Source organism: Dama dama, chromosome 8 (genome assembly GCF_033118175.1).
Source record: "Dama dama isolate Ldn47 chromosome 8, ASM3311817v1, whole genome shotgun sequence".
NCBI lineage: Eukaryota > Metazoa > Chordata > Mammalia > Artiodactyla > Cervidae > Dama > Dama dama.
In genome coordinates, this window is record NC_083688.1 from 9,229,391 (window position 1) to 9,247,555 (window position 18,165).

The 18,165-nt window shown below is 44.6% G+C and overlaps 1 pseudogene; it reads right to left on the reverse strand.

Moving 5' to 3' along the window:
- Nucleotides 1–15,554: 15,554 nt before the first annotated feature.
- On the reverse strand, nt 15,555–16,173 carry LOC133061043 (eukaryotic translation initiation factor 3 subunit K-like; annotated as a pseudogene).
- Between the last annotated feature and the right edge of the window lie 1,992 nt (nt 16,174–18,165).

Consider the following 18,165-nt stretch of genomic DNA (forward strand, 5'->3'; position numbering starts at 1 on the left):
TCTCCCAGGAGGATTCACATACACGTTTGTCTTCCATCTGCCAACTCCACTCCCTCCTCCTGGCATCACACTCTGCTCCCAACTCACAGAAAGGTCTGTACAACCTCTTGGTTAGGAACCAAAATGGCTGTGGAGACGGTCAGGTCTCCCACCCCTGAAAGGACTGGCTAGGAGTGTCCTGGGAAGAGGACACAGTCCTTCAACTTTCCATCAGAAATAGCCTCTACCTGCCAATCTCTTCCTTGTTCCTATCTCTTGGGCCCTGCCAGGCCCTTAGCCGTGTCAGCCTCCAGGCCCACTGTGATGTCACTGGCTTAACTGTGAGGTCACCACGTGCCACATCCCCCTGAGGAGGAGCACAGGGGTAGGACCTTGGCCTCCTAACCGGGGAAAAAAAAACCCACCAGTGCCTAGACTCAGATGAGAGACCCAGGCCAAGCAAGTCCTTTAAGACCAGAGAGGCCTTGGGAAGTGATTGTGGAGGGAAGGTAGGATTAAGGGGTCTTCAGGGATGAGCGGAAGACACCAGGGAGACCTCAGAAAATCAGCGTCTGGAGCAGAAGAGCTGGAGGGGTGGACGTGGATCCTCAAACCCCTGGTCCACTGTGCACTTACTTTCTTCATCTTTCTGTAAATTACAAGATAATACAGATGAATGGTCAGCGATTAAAACAGCAGGGAATATAAAGACAAAAAATGGAAGCTCCCCTCCTTCCCAGTTTCCTGGAGGTCAGTGTGACTTGTTTGATGTTAACCTTTCCAGACATCTATCCATGAACCTACAAACAATAAATGGACTTCTAAATTTTGTTTTTATACATGAATATTAGTAGATGATATAATAATACTATTCTGTAACTTTTTCTATTGACAGTCTACTGTTGCCATCATTTCATGCCAGAACATACACACCATCTGCCTCCTGTCTTCTGACTGTATAGTATTCTACTGCAGAGGAGTGCATGCGTGCCCTCTGGTGGACGTAATATGTAGCATCCCTCTGTTGGTGGGCTCCAATTTTTCCCTGTGCCACACAAGACTGGGAAGGATTTCCATACAGAGGTAATACGCAGAATATTTTAGAATATTCACTGTCAGGCACAGAAAGATAGTTATTATATGATATCACTTAAAAGTGCAATTGAAAAATAATCCAAATGAATTTATTTACAAAAGAAAAACAGACTCACAGACATAGAAGACAAACTTATGGTTAGAAAAGGGTAAAGAGGAAGGGGAGGGCTACATTAGGAGTGTAGGATTAAAAGATACACATCCCTATGTATAAAATAGATAAACACGTCCCTATTTATATATGTGTAAAATATATAGGAAAAGAATTTACTATATAGTAGAGGGAACTGTATTCAATATCTTGTACTAACCTATAACAGAAAAGAATTGGACAAACATACATGTATGTATCTATAATTTTATTTATTTTTGGCTGTGTTGGGTCTTCATTGCTGCCGGAGCTTTTCTCTAGTTGAGCGAGCGGGGACTACTTTGTAGTTGCAGTGTGAGGGTTTCTCATTGCAGTGGCCCCTCTTTTTGCAGAGCATGGGCTCCAGGGTGCACAGGGCTCCCTCAGTTGCAGCACATGGGCTCAGTAGTTGCAGCTGCCAGGCTCTGGAGCACAGGCTTGATAGTTGTGGTGCATCGGCTTAGTTGCCCCGAGGCAAGCGGGCTCTTCCCAGATCAGGGGTCTAACCCGCGTCGTCTGCATTGGTAGGTAGATTCTTCACCACTGAGCCACCAGGGAAGCACCAGGTGGATATGTTTTAAAGAATGTTACCTCTGCTGGATTTCATCCCAGCTCTGTGACCTTATGGCAAGTCACTTAACCTCTCTGCCTCTTTCTCCATCTGTCAAGTGGGATAATAAGAGCGCTTGCCTCCCAGGGTTCTTTCAGTGATTCCTCAAGATAATTCATGTAAAGCCCTGAGGACAGTGCCTGGCCCCATGCAAGCACTTGACAAATGTGGATTACTGTTAATAATGTACATCAATCTTTGCCTCGTTAGGCAAGTATCTGCAAGTCAGTTTCCTAAAAGCTGATGATGAATGTTCCTGGCTCCCTTTGGAAGACCAGAATTTAGGCAGCACACTTGGAAAGATGAATTACATTCAGTTTTATTGCTTTGTTCATTAACCCCCAGACCACTGCTCTCCTCCAAAGCAGTCTTGTCCCCACACCAGTCCGCACAACACAGCATTAATAGCTCCTGGCATTCAAGCCCTCACCATGTGCCAGGAACCCTGCAAAGTACTTCGACACGCTTGGTCTAACTCCATCAACACAATGACCCTGGATGCTATTATATTCTGTTTTATAGACAAGAAAATTGAGACACAGAGAAGGAAAGTGACTGGCCCAAGACTGCATGACCCAACATGGAGCTGCAGTGTCCCAGAGGGGAAGGAGAGCTGAGGGAAGGATTGCTGGAGAGGCACCTGTGAAGAGATAAAAAGGGCTACAGATGTAGCACAGTAGGGTCTGCATTCCCTTCAGCGGCCAGAGGACCCTCAGAAAAATTAGGATGGATGGAGGCCCAAGTCACGTACTAGGGAAATGAGCTGTAGAATTAGCAGCTGTCACCCTGCAAGTGCCCTGAGAATCTGTCATTCATTCACTCACCTATTCATTCACATATTTATTGATTGTCAACTGTGTGTCAGGCATTGAACCAGTTGCTGGGAATATATCCTGTAGGAACATGACCCAGACCTTAGAATTTACAGTCCACTTACCAGGAGGTTTGCAGGATGTTGCTGAAATAATGAGTTGTATGCAACTGCCAAGACTTATTGTCAGGACTTCTCTGGTGGTCCAGTGGTTAAGAATCTGCCTTCCAATGCAGGAGACTCAGGTTCAATCCCTCATACAGAAACCAAGATCCCACATGCCTCAGGGCCCCACCCTGAGCCTGCTTGTCCTGGAGCTTGAGGGCTGCAACTGGAGAGAAGCCCTCATGCTGCAACGGAAGATCTCACATGCTGCAACCAAGACCCTTACACAGCCAAATAAATAAAGAATTTTTTTTAAAAAGTTTATTATCATTAAGAGGTTTGGGACTGCTCATAGCAAACACCCTTTTCCAACAATATAAGAGACAACTCTACACATGGACATCACCAGACGGTCAATACTGAAATCAGATTGATTATATTCTTTGCAGCTAAAGACGGAGAAACTCTATACAGTCAGCAAAAATAAGACCCAGATAACCATGATGGTGTGATCACTCACCTATAGCCAGACAACCTGGAGTGGGAAGTCAAGTGGGCCTTAGGAAGCATCACTACAAACAAAGCTAGTGGAGGTGATGGAATTCCAGCTAAGCTATTTCAAATCCTAAAAGATGATGCTGTGAAAGTGCTGCACTCATTATGCCAGCAAATTTGGAAAACTTAGAAGTGGCCACAGGACTGGAACAGGTCAGTTTTCATTCCAATCTCAAAGAAAGGCAATGCCAAAGAATTTTCAAACTACCGCACAATTGCACTCATTTCACATGCTGGCAAAGTCATGCTCAAAATTTTCCAAGCTAGGCTTCAATAGTACATGAACCGAGAACTTCCAGATGTACAAGTTGGATTTAGAAAAGGCAGAGGGACAAGAGATCAAATTGTCAACATCTGTTGGATCATAGAAAAAGCAAGAGAATTCCAGAAAAACATCTACTTATGCTTTATTGACTATGCTAAAGCCTTTGACTCATTGGACATGAGTTTGAGCAGGCTCTGGGAGTTGGTGGTAGACAGGGAAGCCTGGTGTGCTGCAGTCCATGGGGTCACAAAGAGTTGGACACTACTGAGCAACTGAACTGAACTGAACTGAAAGCTTTTGACTGTGTGGTTCATGACAAACTGTGGAAAATTCTTCAAGAGATGGGAATACCAGACCACCTTACCTGCCTCCTGAGAAATCTGTATGCAGGTCAAGAAGCAACAGTTAGAACTGGACATGGAACAATGGACTGGTTCCAAATTGGGAAAGGAGTACGTCAAGGCTGTATATTGTCACCCTGCTTATTTAACTTATATGCAGAGTACATCATGCGAAATGCTGGGCTGGATGAAGCACAAGCTGGAATCAAGATTGCCAGGAGAAATACCAATAACCTCAGACATGCAGATGACACCACCTTTATGGCAGAAAGCAAAGAGGAACTAAAGAGTCTATTGATGAGAGTGAAAGAGGAGAGTGAAAAAGCTGACTTAAAACTCAACCTTCAAAAAACGAAGATCATGACATCCGGTTCCATCACTTCATGGCAAAACAATGGAAACAGTGATAGATTTTATCTTCTTGGGCTCCAAAATCACTGCAGATGGTGACTGCAGCCATGAAATTAAAAGATACTTGCTGCTTGGAATAAAAGCTATGACAAACTTGGACAGCATATGAAAAACAGAGACATTACTTTGCTGACAAAGGTCTACCTAGTCGAAGTTATGGTTTTTCCAGTAGTCATGTACAGATGTCAGAGTTGGACAATAAAGAATGCTGAGTGCTTAAGAAATGATGCTTTTAAACTGTGGTGTTGGAGAAGACTCTTCAGAGTCCTTTGGAATGCAAGGAGATCAAACCAGTCAACTTTCAATGAAATCAATCCTGAATATTCACTGGAAGGACTAATGCTGAAGCTGAAGCTCCAATACTTTGGCCACCTAATGTGAAGAGCCGACTCATTGGAAAAGACCCTGATGCAGGGAAAGATTGAAGGCAGGAAGAGAAGGGGATGACAGAGGATGAGATGGTTGGATGGCATCACCCACCAATGGATATGAGTTTGAGCAAGCTCCGGGAGACAGTGAAGGACAGGGAAGCCTGGTGTGCTGCAGTCCATGGGGTTGCAAAATGTCAGACATGACTGAGCAACTGAACAACAATCATTAAGAGGTTTGGGAAGCAGAGTAGAGCCAGGAGTGTTGACACGCAGTAAAAAGAGAAACACAGCAGAACCACAAGCAGAAGCCTCACTTCCTCTTTGAAAACCTCAAAAACTTCTCCAGTCCATAACCACTGCCACCTCCAACCTTGAGGACAGTCAGCTGAGCTCCTGGCCGGCTCAGTGCCTGGGTTCTGGAGCTCTGTTGTATGGATAATTTTTAGGGGCACCAGGTCAGGAGTCCAGGTCAGGATATGGGGGAGTCTGGAGCCATCACTGCTTCAGAAGGTTAAGCAACTCTAACTTCAACAGGGTTAAGGGTGGGGAGCTCAACCCAGTCCACAGTGTACTCACCTCCCCCTGCTCTGCGGTTGACACCTGCCTCCTTCTGCCTGACACCCACTTATCTCATCTCCCTGGACAGCCCAGCTGTCAGTCAGATGCAACAAGTTGGCCTTTGGCTTCACACCCTAGGGCGGGGAGATTCTGAGATAGGGCGCATCAGCTCTCACATTTGCAGAAGGGGCCTCGAGACACTTGCATCTTCCCCTGCACCCACCTGTGACCTTCCAGCCCTTCTGTGGACAAAATGGTAGCTGTTGTTGTTCAGTCACTAAGTCATGTCTGACTATTTGCGACCCCATGGATTGCAGCATGCCATGCTCCTCTGTCTTCCACTATCTCCTGGAGTTTTCTCAAACTCATGTCCACTGAGTCGGTGATACTATCCAACCGTCTTTTCCTCCACTGCCCCCTTCTCCTCATGCTTTCAATCTTTCCCAGCATCAGGGTCTTTTCCAATGAATCAGCTCTTTGCATCAGGTGGCCAAAGTATTGGAGCTTCAGCATCAGTCCTTCCAATGAATATTCAAGGTGGATTTCCTTTAATATTGACTGGTTTGATCTTCTTGCAGTCCAAGGGACTCTCAAGAGTTGTCTCCAATTTGGAAGCATCACTTCTTCGGTGCTCAGCCTTTTTTATGTTCCAGTTCTCACAACCATACATGACCACTGGAAAAACCATTGCTTTGAGCATATGCATCTTTATCAGCAGAGTAATGTCTATGCTTTTTCATATGGTGTCTATGTTTGTCATAGCTTTTCTTCTAAGGAGCAAGTGTCTTAATTTCATGGCTGCAGTCATTGTCCGCAGTGACTTTGGAGTTCAAGAAAATAAAGTCTGTCACTGTTTCCATTATTTACCCCTCTATTTGCCATGAAGTGATGGGACTGGATGCCGTGATCATAGTTTTTTAATGTTTTAAGCCAGTTTTTTCACTCTCCTCTTTCACTCTCATTAAGAGGCTCTGTAGATATATCTTCAAATGACATCTTAGGTTCATCCTACTTATCCCCTCATCTCACCATTCCAAAAGGACAGGAGACAGAAAGAGGTCACACAGTTGGGATTCAAATTCAGTAGTGATAATATACTCTTAACCATCTTATGCTTACCATATACACAGATGTCCTATCCAGCCTGTGTCAAACAGTGAAAAACTGATGTTCCCCCATGTGCCCACCTTGGCACATAGAAGAAGAATTAGAAAAATTGTACATACATGCAACAGAGTACTATGCAGCCAGCAAAAAGCAAAGGTTAAATCTATTGAGTACCTTCTGTATGCTAAACCTCTTTATAGTCATTTCATTTAAAGACTTCCCTGGTGGTCTGATATCTCAGTTGGTAAAGAATCCACCTGCAATGCAGGAGACCCCAATTCAATTCCTGGGTCAGATGATCCACTGGAGAAGAGATAGGCTACCCACTCCAGTATTCTTGGACTTCCCCTGTGGCTCAGCTGGCAAAGAATTGCCTGCAATGCGGGAGACCTGGGTTTGATCCCTGGGTTAGGAAGATACCCTGGAGAAGGGAAAGGATACCCACTCCAGTATTCTGGCCTGGAGAATTCCATGGACTATAGAGCCCACAAAGAATCAGACATGACTAAACGACTTTCACTTTCACTGGTGGTCCAGTGGTTGGGAATCCACCTGCCAATGCAGGGTATGTGCATTTCATCCCTGATCTGGGAAGATCCCGCATGCCAAGGGAGGGCAACTAAGCCTGTGCCCCACAACTGCTGAGCCGGGGTGACCTAGGACCCATTCTCTGCAATAAGAGAAGCCACCACAATGAGAAACCCATGCACAACAGCTAGAGAAAGCCCTTGAGTTAAAAAAAAAAAAGAAACCCTTGAGTAGCAATGAAGACCCAGATCAGCAAAAAAAAAAAAAATTTTTTTAATCATCTCATTTAATCTTCCTCAAAATGTCCCAAGCCAAGAATTATTAATGTCCCCACTTTATAAATAAGCAAACAAAGATCCAGCAAGGGTAAACCAGGTAGCATCCACTCACATGCCTACAGTGGCCATACGGTTAACAAAAAGTGGTCCAAGATTAATATGATACAAATGGTACCTGACACTCAGCCTTGGTGTCAGGATTAACAAGGAAAGGTGGGGACTGAGGCAAACCAGAGAACCTGGGCCATTCATCATGACTCAGCATAATTACAGGCCACTGCTGCCAAAGGTTCTAACTCCTCTAGAGAACTCAAAAATCAGGATTCTTCTGTGAAATCTCTAGATTTTTTTTTTTTTTTAAGTTGGTTCAATTGTCTTAAAATAATGTGTTTGCCAATCAGGACAGATCTGTGTGCCAGATTCAGCTGCCTCTGCCCAGGGTCCCAGAGCCCTGGCTCTTTCCTGTGGATATGACCCATGTTCCTTCAAACAGTCAAAGAACACCAGTTCTTGACAAAATCCACTAAAAACTATAAGAGGAAAGAACAACTCCCAACTCATTCTATGAGGCCAGTATTACTCTGATACCAAAACCAAAGACCTTACAAGTTAACTATAGACAAATATCTCTTATGGATATATATGCAAAAACCCACAACATAATATGAGCAAATAGAATCCAACACCACCAAAGAAAGACTATACACCAGGACCAAGTAAGATTTATACCAGAAGTGGTTTGACATCCAAAAGTTAATCAATGGAATACACTATGTCAGTAGAATAAAAGACAAAAACCACACAATCATCTCAATAGATGCAGAAAACACACTTGACAAAATCCAACACTCTTTCATGATAAAAACACTTGCTCAACTAGGAATAGGGAACTTCCTCATCCCAACAAAGAATCTCTACATAAAGCAAGTGGCCAGGACTTCCCTTGTGGTCCAGTGGCTAAGACTCTTTGCTCCCAACACAGAGGGACCAGGTTCTATTCCTGGTCAGGGAACTGAGTAGGTCCCACAGGCTGCAACAAAGATTCTGCATGCCACAACTAAGACCTGACACAGCCAAATAAGTAAATAAAAAGAATTTGAATTTAAAAAAAAGGCAAGTGGCCAACATCACATATAATAATGAAAGCCTTCTTGCTTTTCCTCTCAGATCAGGAATAATACAACAGGTAAGTTAACCTTTATAAAATTGCAAACTTTTGTGCTTCCAAGGATTCCATCAAGAAATGAAAAGGCTAGGATGGCTATAATTTTTTTAAAAAAAGGAAAATAAGTGATGACAAAGATGTAGAAAAATAAGAACACTCATCCATTGTTGGTAGGGCTACAAAATGGTTCAACTGTTGTGGAAAATGGTTTGGTGATTCCTCAAAAAGTGAAAGAATTACCATATGACCCAGGAATCCCACTCCTAGACATTTACCAAAAGAACTGAATACAAACAAGTATTCAGTTGTTCAAACAAGTACATCTGTGGATATGACACATATTCAGGTATTCAAACAAGTACGTCTACAATACATGCATGTTCTTAGCAGCACTGTTCACAATAGCCAAAAGGTAGAGTCTAAATGTCCATCAACAGATGAATGGATAAACAAATTCCCGATGGCTCAGATGGTAAGGAATCTGCCTGCAATGCAGGAGACCTGGTTTCCATCCCTGGGTCGGGAAGATCCCTGGAGAAGGAAATGGCAACCCACTCCAGTATTCTTGCCTGCAGAAATCCATGGACAGAGGAACCTGGTGGGCTACAGTCCATGGGGTCGCAAAGAGTTGGACACGACTGAGCAACTAATGCTTTCAATTTCATGCAATGGAATAGAATACAATGTGCAGGAACCTCCAAAACACTATGCTAAGTGAAAGAAATCAAATGCAGAAAGTCAATCCACCTTCCAATGCAGTAAACGTGGGTTCTATCCCTCATTGGGTAACTAAGATCCCACATACTGTGTGGCAACTAAACCCTCACGCTGCAGCTACAGACAGACTGCATGCCACGATGAAGACCCAGAGCAATAAAAAAAAAAAAGTCACATATTATTCCATTTATATGATGTTTAGAATAGATAAATTCATAGGCATGGCAGACTGGACATTGTCAGGGGTTGAGGGGAAGAGAGAATGAAGAGAAATTGCTTAATGGGTAAGGGATTTTACTTGGGAGTTATGGAAGTGTTTTGGAATTAAATATAGGTGGCGGTGGTACAATGTTCTGAATGTCCTGGGCAGTGCGTCATCGTCCAGTTGTGTCCGACTCTTTGCGACCCCATGGACTGTAGCCCACCAGGCTCTAGCAGTGAAATGTTCATTTTAAAATGGTTGATTGTGTGTTATGGGAATTTCACCCCCAATGAATTATTTTTTAAAAGAAGAACATGAAATGTGTAGAGTATTAATACCTTGCAATCTAGTTCATTAGCCATCTTTTCTGTATTGCAGTCATATTTCAGTAAACTAAGTTTGTTTAAAAAAAAAAAAAAAAAGAAGTGAAGACTTCCCTGTGGTACAGTGGATAAGAATCCACCAGCCAATGCCGGGGATGGATATCGCTGATCTGGGGATATTCCACATGCTGCAGAGAAACGAAATCCATGATCATTACTAAAGCCCTAAAGCCTGTGCTGCACAAGAGAAGCCACTGAAATGAGAAACCCATGCACCGCAATGAAGAGTAGCCCCCGCTCACCCCAAATAGAGAAAGCTGGCCTGCAGCAATGAAGACCCAGAGCAACCAAAAATAAATAAATAATTTTTAAAAAATGAGTAGTCCTGATACTGTTATCCAGTTGATATAGGATGTTTAAAAAACAAAAACGTGAAAAGACAACTCACAGAAAGGTAAAAAAAAAATTTCAAACCATTTATATGGTAAGGAGCTTGAATCCAGAAATATAAACAACTCTTACAACTCAATAATAAAGAGCAAAAAATTTGCAGCAACATGGGTGGACCTAAAGAGTATCATCCTGAGTGAAGTAAGTCAGACAGAGAAGGAGAAATGTCATGACATCCCTTATATGTGGAATCTAGAAAGAAATGATACAAAGGAGCTTACTTACAAAACAGAAAGAGACTCACAGACTTAGAAAACGAACTTATGATTGCCAGGGGGAAAGGATAGTCAGGGACTTTGGGAAGGTCATGTACACACTGCTATATTTAAAACGGATAACCAACAAAGACCTGTTGTCTACCACATGGAGCTCTGCTCAGTGTCACCTGGCAGCCTGGATGGGAGAGGGGCTTGGGGGAAAATGGATACATGTATTTGTATGGCTGAATCCCCTTGCTGCTCACCTGAAACTACCACAACATTGCTAATTAGCTCTACCCCAATACAAAATAAAAAGTTTAATGTTTGGGGGAAAAGTAGACAAAGGAAAAAAAACTAATAAAAGGTAAGTAATCCAATCAAAAATGGGCAAATGATAGGAACAGACACTTCGTCAAAGAATATGTATAAATGGACAATAACCATATAAAAAATGCTCAACAACAGAAAACTCAACATTACAAGTCATTAGAGAAATGCAAATCAAAACCACGATACTACTTCACACCCACTATAATAGTTATAATTTTCTAAAAACATATGATAAAAAGACATGTTGATGATAACAGAGAAATCAGAGCACTTACACATTGCTGGTGGGAATGCAAAATGGTACAACCACTGTGGAAAATGATTTGGTGGTTCTTCAAAAATTTAAACAGTTACAGCATGACTCAACAATTCTAACATGGATATATATACTAAAAAGATTTGAAAACATGTTCATACAGAAACTTGTATGTGAATGTTCACAACAGCTTTAGTTACAATAACTAAAAAGTGGAAACAATCCATAAATCAACGCACTTCCATTTAAAAAAAAAGGAAACCAAATGTCCATCAATTGAACAAATAAACAAAATGTGGTTTATTCATACAATGGGATATTCTTCATCTATAAAAATGAATGAAGTATTAATGCATGACAAGGTGAACAATAAAAACATTATGTTAAATGAAAGAAACCAGTCACAAAGATAGCATATTGTATGATCCTATTTATATGAAATATCCAGAATAGGCAAATATGTGGAGACAGAAAGTTGATTAGTGGTTGCTTAGAGTTGGAGATTGGGAGTGGGAAATGGGGAATGTCTGCTTTTAGTGTAACGAAGATGTTTTAGAATAGATAATGGTTTTTAAAAAATCATAGTGGTTACACAACTGTGAATATACTAAAAACCATTGAAGTGCCCAGTTTAAATGGGTGAATTATGCAGTATATGTATTATAACTTAAAGCTCTTTAAAAGAGAGAGAACTGAGGAGTTCCCTGGTGGCATAGTGGATATGATTTCGCCTGCTAATGCAGGGGACAAGGGTTCCATCCCTGGTCTGGGAAGATTCCACATGCTATGGAGCACCTAAGCCCATGTGCCACAACTACTGAATCCTTGCTCTAGAGCCTGCAAACTGGAAAAAGAGAAGCCACCACAATGAGGAGTCCATGCACCACAATGAATAGTAGACCCCGCTTACCACAACTAGAGAAAGCCTGTGCAAAACAACCAAGGCACAGCCACAGCCAAAAATAAATAAACAGATATAAAGGATTTTTAAAAGAGAGAGATGAGAATATTCTTGCCTCCTGGCACTGGAACGCCTTCCTGGAGTTTCCCATGAATGCCTTCTTCTGGAATAGGAGCTCCATGAAATGAGAGCTCTAGTGAAGTATCCATTAAAACCTATGTCAGGCACACACACACACACCCTTCAAGTTAATGGTATGTGAACAGGAGCAGGCCCTGAGCAGAGTAATTCCATGCACAAGTTCTGCACTGGCAGGAAGGATTGTGAAAATGGTGGCTTGGTACTCAACATCCCTTGCTTCCTCCTAGCATGCCTTCTGGCACTGTGGAAAAAAACTACATTTCCCAGACTCCCTTGCAACTAGAAATATGTGAATATGGTTCTCCTAATCCATAAACAGTTGGGTGAGATTTGGGAGGTGAAAATAAGAAGGCCAAAGGCTCCAAGTCAGCTTTTTTTGCAACAGTATCAGCAGTGGAACCATAGTCAAAGTTTGGAGCATCTTTTTTTTTTTTTTTTTTCCCTTGCAGATCTGGCATAGGTCTGGAGCCAGCACTTACAGATTCTCCACCTTTCCAAGTGAAGCAAAGGGAGCAACTCCCCAGGCTGGTCAGTTCTGTGGATTTGTCCCTGAATTACTCTCAGAGGCCTTTTCTAGAACCAGCTCCCTGTCCCTTCTTGTTATTTTGGAAGCATTTAAAGCCCTGTCCGACATTCCTTTCCACTTGGCCTGCATGCGTGCTAGTTGTTTCAATTGTGTCCAACTCTGTGCGACCCCAGTGTCTGTAGCCTGCAATGCTCCATAGCCGTTTATTTATTTGCAACTGAGTCTTAAAGAATACACCTGCTTTGCCCGAGTTGTCCTGCATGAAGACAAGCAATCAGTCATCCTGAACCTCTGTATCCTCATCTTTAGAATGAAAGTAAGAATACCCTTATGGCAGAAAGTGAAGAGGAACTAAAAAGCCTCTTGATGAAAGTGAAAGAGGAGAGTGAAAAAGTTGGCTTAAAGCTCAACATTCAGAAAACTAAGATCATGGCATCTGGTCCCATCACCTCATAGGAAATAGATGGGGAGACAGTGGAAACAGTGTCAGACTTTATTTTTTGGGGCTCCAAAATCACTGCAGATGGTGACTATAGCCATGAAATTAAAAGACGCTTACTCCTTGGAAGGAAACTTATGACCAACCTAGACAGCATATTAAAAAGCAGAGACATTACTTTGCCAACAAAGGTCCGTCTGATCAAGGCTATGGTTTTTCCAGTGGTCACGTATGGATGTGAGAGTTGGACTGTGAAGAAAGCTGAGCGCCGAAAAATTGATGCTTTTGAACTGTGGTGTTGGAGAAGACTCTTGAGAGTCCCTTGGACTGCAAGGAGATCCAACCAGTCCATCCTGAAGGAGATCAGTGCTGGGTGTTCATTGGAAGGACTGATGCTGAAGCTGAAACTCCAATACTTTGGCCACCTCATGGAAAGAGTTGACTCATTGGAAAAGACCCTGATGCTGGGAGGGATTGGGGGCAGGAGGAGAAGGGGACGACAGAGGGTGAGATGGCTGGATGGCATCACCGACTCAATGGGCATGAGTTTGAGTAAACTCCAGGAGTTTGTGATGGACAGGGAGACCTGGCGTGCTGCGATTCATGGGGTCGCAAAGAGTCGGACACGACTGAGAGACTGAACTGAAACTGAAGAATACCTCACTGAGGATTAAATAGGAAGTATTTTAAGAAGCTATCCTGCTACTTGACAATAGTTTCATGAACTGGAGCTCTTTGGTTCAGCTCACGAATCATTGCAGCTTGTACTCCTGTGAAGTAACAGTCTCAGTCTGCATCCTCCTTTCTCCCAGAAATTTACCCTGACCTTTTCTATCTCTGCATGGTTAAAACTCAGAGCCAAGAAGGGGTAGGCCCAGTTTTGCAGGGCAGGGGAGAGTAGGGCAGGGGAGAGACCACCCAACTGGGGCTTGGATGATCTAGGTACCAGTAGCCCTCTTTTACAGACGAGAAGACTGAGGTTTAGGGAAGATAAAGGACTTGCTTAAGATCAATAAGCCATGAAAGCAGAGAAGGGATCTAAAGACATTTTGTCTGACTCCAGAGTGTGAAGCCTTTCATCAACACATTGTACATACACCTGTTACTTTTGGTATGTGATCCACTCCCCTTTCAGTCTGAGGAAAGCAGCTGGCAAACTTCGTTTCAAAGACATGTTTGGCCCTTGGATGGCTCAGTGGTCAAGAACATCTCTCCAGAAAACTGGGGCAACTTGGGTACCACAAAGAGCATTCAGAAGGTGGCAGGTCCATTGCTAGGATCTGGCTGAGATGACAGCTCTGATTTCTTGCCCAAGGAGTCAGGAGAAAAATATCTATTCCCTCGGTTGACATCGACCTAGAACAAGCTGTACATGCACTGCCACGGGTTTTGCAGCAACGTATGTTCCAGCAGGGAGCCCAGGCAGCGGTGGTTACTCCACCCTCCCTTGCCTGCCCATCAGCAGGCCTCAGAGCTTTCCAAGGACATCTTCCCAGGGCCCTAGGACTTTCACACCTTCAGAGAGTACCCGCCCCCCACCCCCCGCCCACTGCCAGTCCCCTTCCCACCAATTGCCCACCTTTAAAGGTACACTGGGCAGCTTCCTCCTCTAGGACAGAACTCAGTTCAGCAAGCTCTCCCATCTCTGAGGGTCTGCAGCCCTCATTTCATGCAGACTGCCCCTCAAGGACAGAGCAAATCCTGCCTTGTGTCCTGATTACAGTGGGAAAGTAGGAGGCCTGGGCTGACCTCAAACCTACATCAGCCCCACTGTTCTTGCATGTTATTGAGTTTCAATGAACCTTTTTCTTAACCTGTGAAAAGTTACTAATATCTATTTTGCTGGAGAGGTAAGCATGTACTGGGGCTCCTATTCAGTAGATGGTCATTCCCTCCTCCTGGCCTCTCTCCTGCCTTTCATATTATACCATCCTTCAGGGCAAGAGACAGAAACTTTTTATCTCTTTATTCACAACCACACCCATCCACACCTGCCCATGGAGGCTGCCTGACAAAACCTGTTGAATGAGTCAACAGCTAGAAGCCTATGGTGAAAATCACTCCATTTGTTTCATTCTTCTGTTTGTTAAACAGAAGTGTCTTGAGTCTTAACCAGATGCCAAGCCCTGTGTTTGCTGCCAAGGATAGAAAACACAAGTCAAGGTCCCTGTCCTCAAGAGGACCACGGGTTGTGATAAAACAGACATGTCGGATATCATTGTCCAGTGTGATCACTGGACTAGGGGTGTCCAGGGGGGAATGTCTAACGCGGGGAGGTGGGGACAAAGTTGTCAGGGGAAGTTTCCTAGAGGAAGTGGGGCCTCATCCAACTTCATTTAGTGTCTGTGTCTCTTCAACCATTGGAATGGACGTACCATGAAGCAGAGATTTTGGTTTTGTTCACTGCTGTGTCCCCAGGACTTAAAAGACTACCTGGTACATGGTAGATGTTTGATAAATTTATGTTGAATGAATGAATGAAACAGGCAAAGAAGAGGAAAAATTGTGGTCAGAGGCTTGGAGGCAGGAGATCACTTGGCTCCTCTGGGTTCCTGCATCCCTTGTTTTTCTTTCAATAAACCCAATCACTCTACACAGGACCCTACACCTCACAGAGGCTCTCATACCCCATGTTAGTTTCACAACAGCCCAGTGAGGTGAGCTGGGCAGGTACACCTCTCCCTATTCACCCATGGGGAAACTATTCTTGTTTTTGTTTTTTTTAAGAAGCCAACAAATCTTTTTCAAACATTTGCAAAGTTAATGGGAGGAAGGCATGGTGCTGGACACCCTGTCAGTCTATCTTCTCCATGACGTTCTTGGGCTTAATGCTCTCTTCCTGGCTACAGATAGAGATCTTGTCTAACTCGTGGGGACTCCAGCCATACTGCTCATTCACACCTTTAGCTTGCTGCCTGTCAGATCCCCCAGCATCTCGGCCAGCAGCCAGAGATTGAGGTGCTGAGGAGTGATGCCCTCGACATGGCAGATTTCGAGTCTTCGAAGCCGGTTATACCTTCCAAGAGATCCATGCTTTTATCCAGGGTTTACCAGAAGGCCTCGAAGTGGCAGGTCCCTAGCAGGTCTCTGAGGGACAAAATCTGCCGGGTGGGCCGTTCTTCCTGCTGCACTTGCACGGCGTGAAGTCGGTGTGGGGCAGGTTGGTGCGGGTCTGTAGCAGGATCTGGGCAGTGACCGTGGTCTGGAAGAAGGCTGGGTACAGCTTCAGCACAGCTGGATTGGCTTCCAGAGCATAAATATTCTCCTTGTCCTGCGTCTCCTAGTAGTGGTCCAGGGTGGCCAGGTTCTCAGCATTGTACCTGTCCATCCCCTTGAGTGACTTGCCCGCGTTCGCTCTCACCTGCTCAAACACCATCATGACAGATTTGGCCTCCCACACCAGTGATGGAGCTGAAGACCCTGCCGGGCTTCATCCTTGAGAACTAGAAAAGTGGGGAAACTTATCTTTAGAGAGAAAAACTGTTTGACCTGTGGTCCCATGGAAAATTGATGACCTTGCTGAGAGGAGAACTCAGGTCTCCTGGCTCTGATACCTGGCTCTAACCTGCTCCCCTGAGGGCAGCTCTGCCCTCCAAGGACTGACAGGGCTGCCGTGCTCAGCGGATCTGGGTGTCTCGACCTTCACATTCAGAGAGGGGACCCAGAATCAAGGTAAAGAGAAAGATCCTGGTCCTGAGAATGGAGATGGTATAGTAATAGTAATGGTGAGGAAGAGGAGGAGGAAAATTAGAACTTTTCTATTGTGCTCAGTTGCTTTAGTCATGTCCGACTCTTTGCAACCCCATGGACCGTAGCCCTCTAGGCTCCTCTGTCCATGGAATTCTACAGGCAAAAATACTAAGTGGGTTGCCATTTTTAGGAAGTTCAGTTGCTGTTCAGTTGCTACATCATGTCCGACTCTTTGTGACCCCCATGGATTTCAGCACGCCAGGCTCCTCTGTCCTCCACTGTCTCCCAGAGTTTGCTCAAATTCATGTCCATTGAGTCAGTGATGCTATCTGACCATCTCATCCTCTGCCGCCCCCTGCTCCTTTTGCCTTCAATCTTTTCCAGCATCAGGGTGCTTGACATCTGTTTCCTCATGGATTCCTTACCACAGCCCTATGAGGTGGATATTCTTCCCCCTATTTAACAGATTAAAAAACTGAGCTCAGAAAGGTTAATTCACCTTTGAATTGTTTGAGGCCATGCTGCCAGTTAGTGGTAGAGCTGAATCATAAGCCAAGTCTGTTGAGCTTTTTTTTTTTACCATCTTTGGTCACCTGCAAAGGGCAAAGGATGTAGGACACGTGTGATGCTGTGATGCTGTGTGCATGCTGGGAGCCAGGAGGATCTCAGAGCCCTGGCCGGGAGGCACTATCAAGGCCAAGCAGCTTGGACCCCAGAGTCTAGGGATTGAGGCCCACGGTTCTGGCTCAGAGCTTCTCTTGCTGCCATAGCTGTCACACAACAGACACTTACATAATGCCAGGTAGGTGCCTAGCATAGCTGGGTTGTACATGGAACCCAAACACCCAGCCTGCCCCATTTATTGGGAATAAATGGGGGCACATTAATAGTAACTACTTCACTGCAATCCAGCCTTGAAATCATCCTCAATTAGTTCTCCTGTATCAGTTGAGTATTTTGGTTCATAGCCCATGGCCCTAAAGTCAACCAGACTATGTTCAAATCCCTCTGCCTCTCTAGCTTGCATCTTGAGCAAATTCCGCGGCATGTCTCAGTTTGTTTCCTTACCTCCTTTACAAAATAGGACTTGGAACAGATGTGGAGTTGTTATGGAGACCGTAGCGGACTGTGCCTGGGAAGGGCTTAACCCAGCGCCTCGCCCAGAGAAAGAGTTGGATGAACATAGCTGTCAGGAGGGTTTTTCTGAGAGGTTCCGGGGATAGCTGTGTGGGCGCCCAAGCATGTCACCATCTGCCTCCATGGGAAGACAAGGCTTGGCAAGCCAAAGGTGTTGTGTCTTGTGGGGCTCCCCCAGTGCTGGGCCAGCAAGTCGCACCTACAACACGTTCTGTTCTCAGCGATGAGAAGGGTGTCCCACTCACGCCCCCGGTCCCGCTCTATCAGCAGAGGGTGAAGGAGCTGAAAAGGCAGCTCGTGCCCTCCCATTCATCAGAGCCCTCCATGGCGGCAGCTCCTTCAACTCCGACAAGTGGGCTCGCTGAGTGGCCTGACCCCGTGACTCTTATTCAACATCATGGGCACTTCATCCTCCTGAGGACTCCTCCGTCCCCACACACATTAGGCTAACCCCTAATGTCTGAACCTCAGCAGACTTAACACCTACTTCTGGCCACCCCAAATCTCCCAGGCTGGGTAGAAAAGACTCCAATAAGGGATAAGG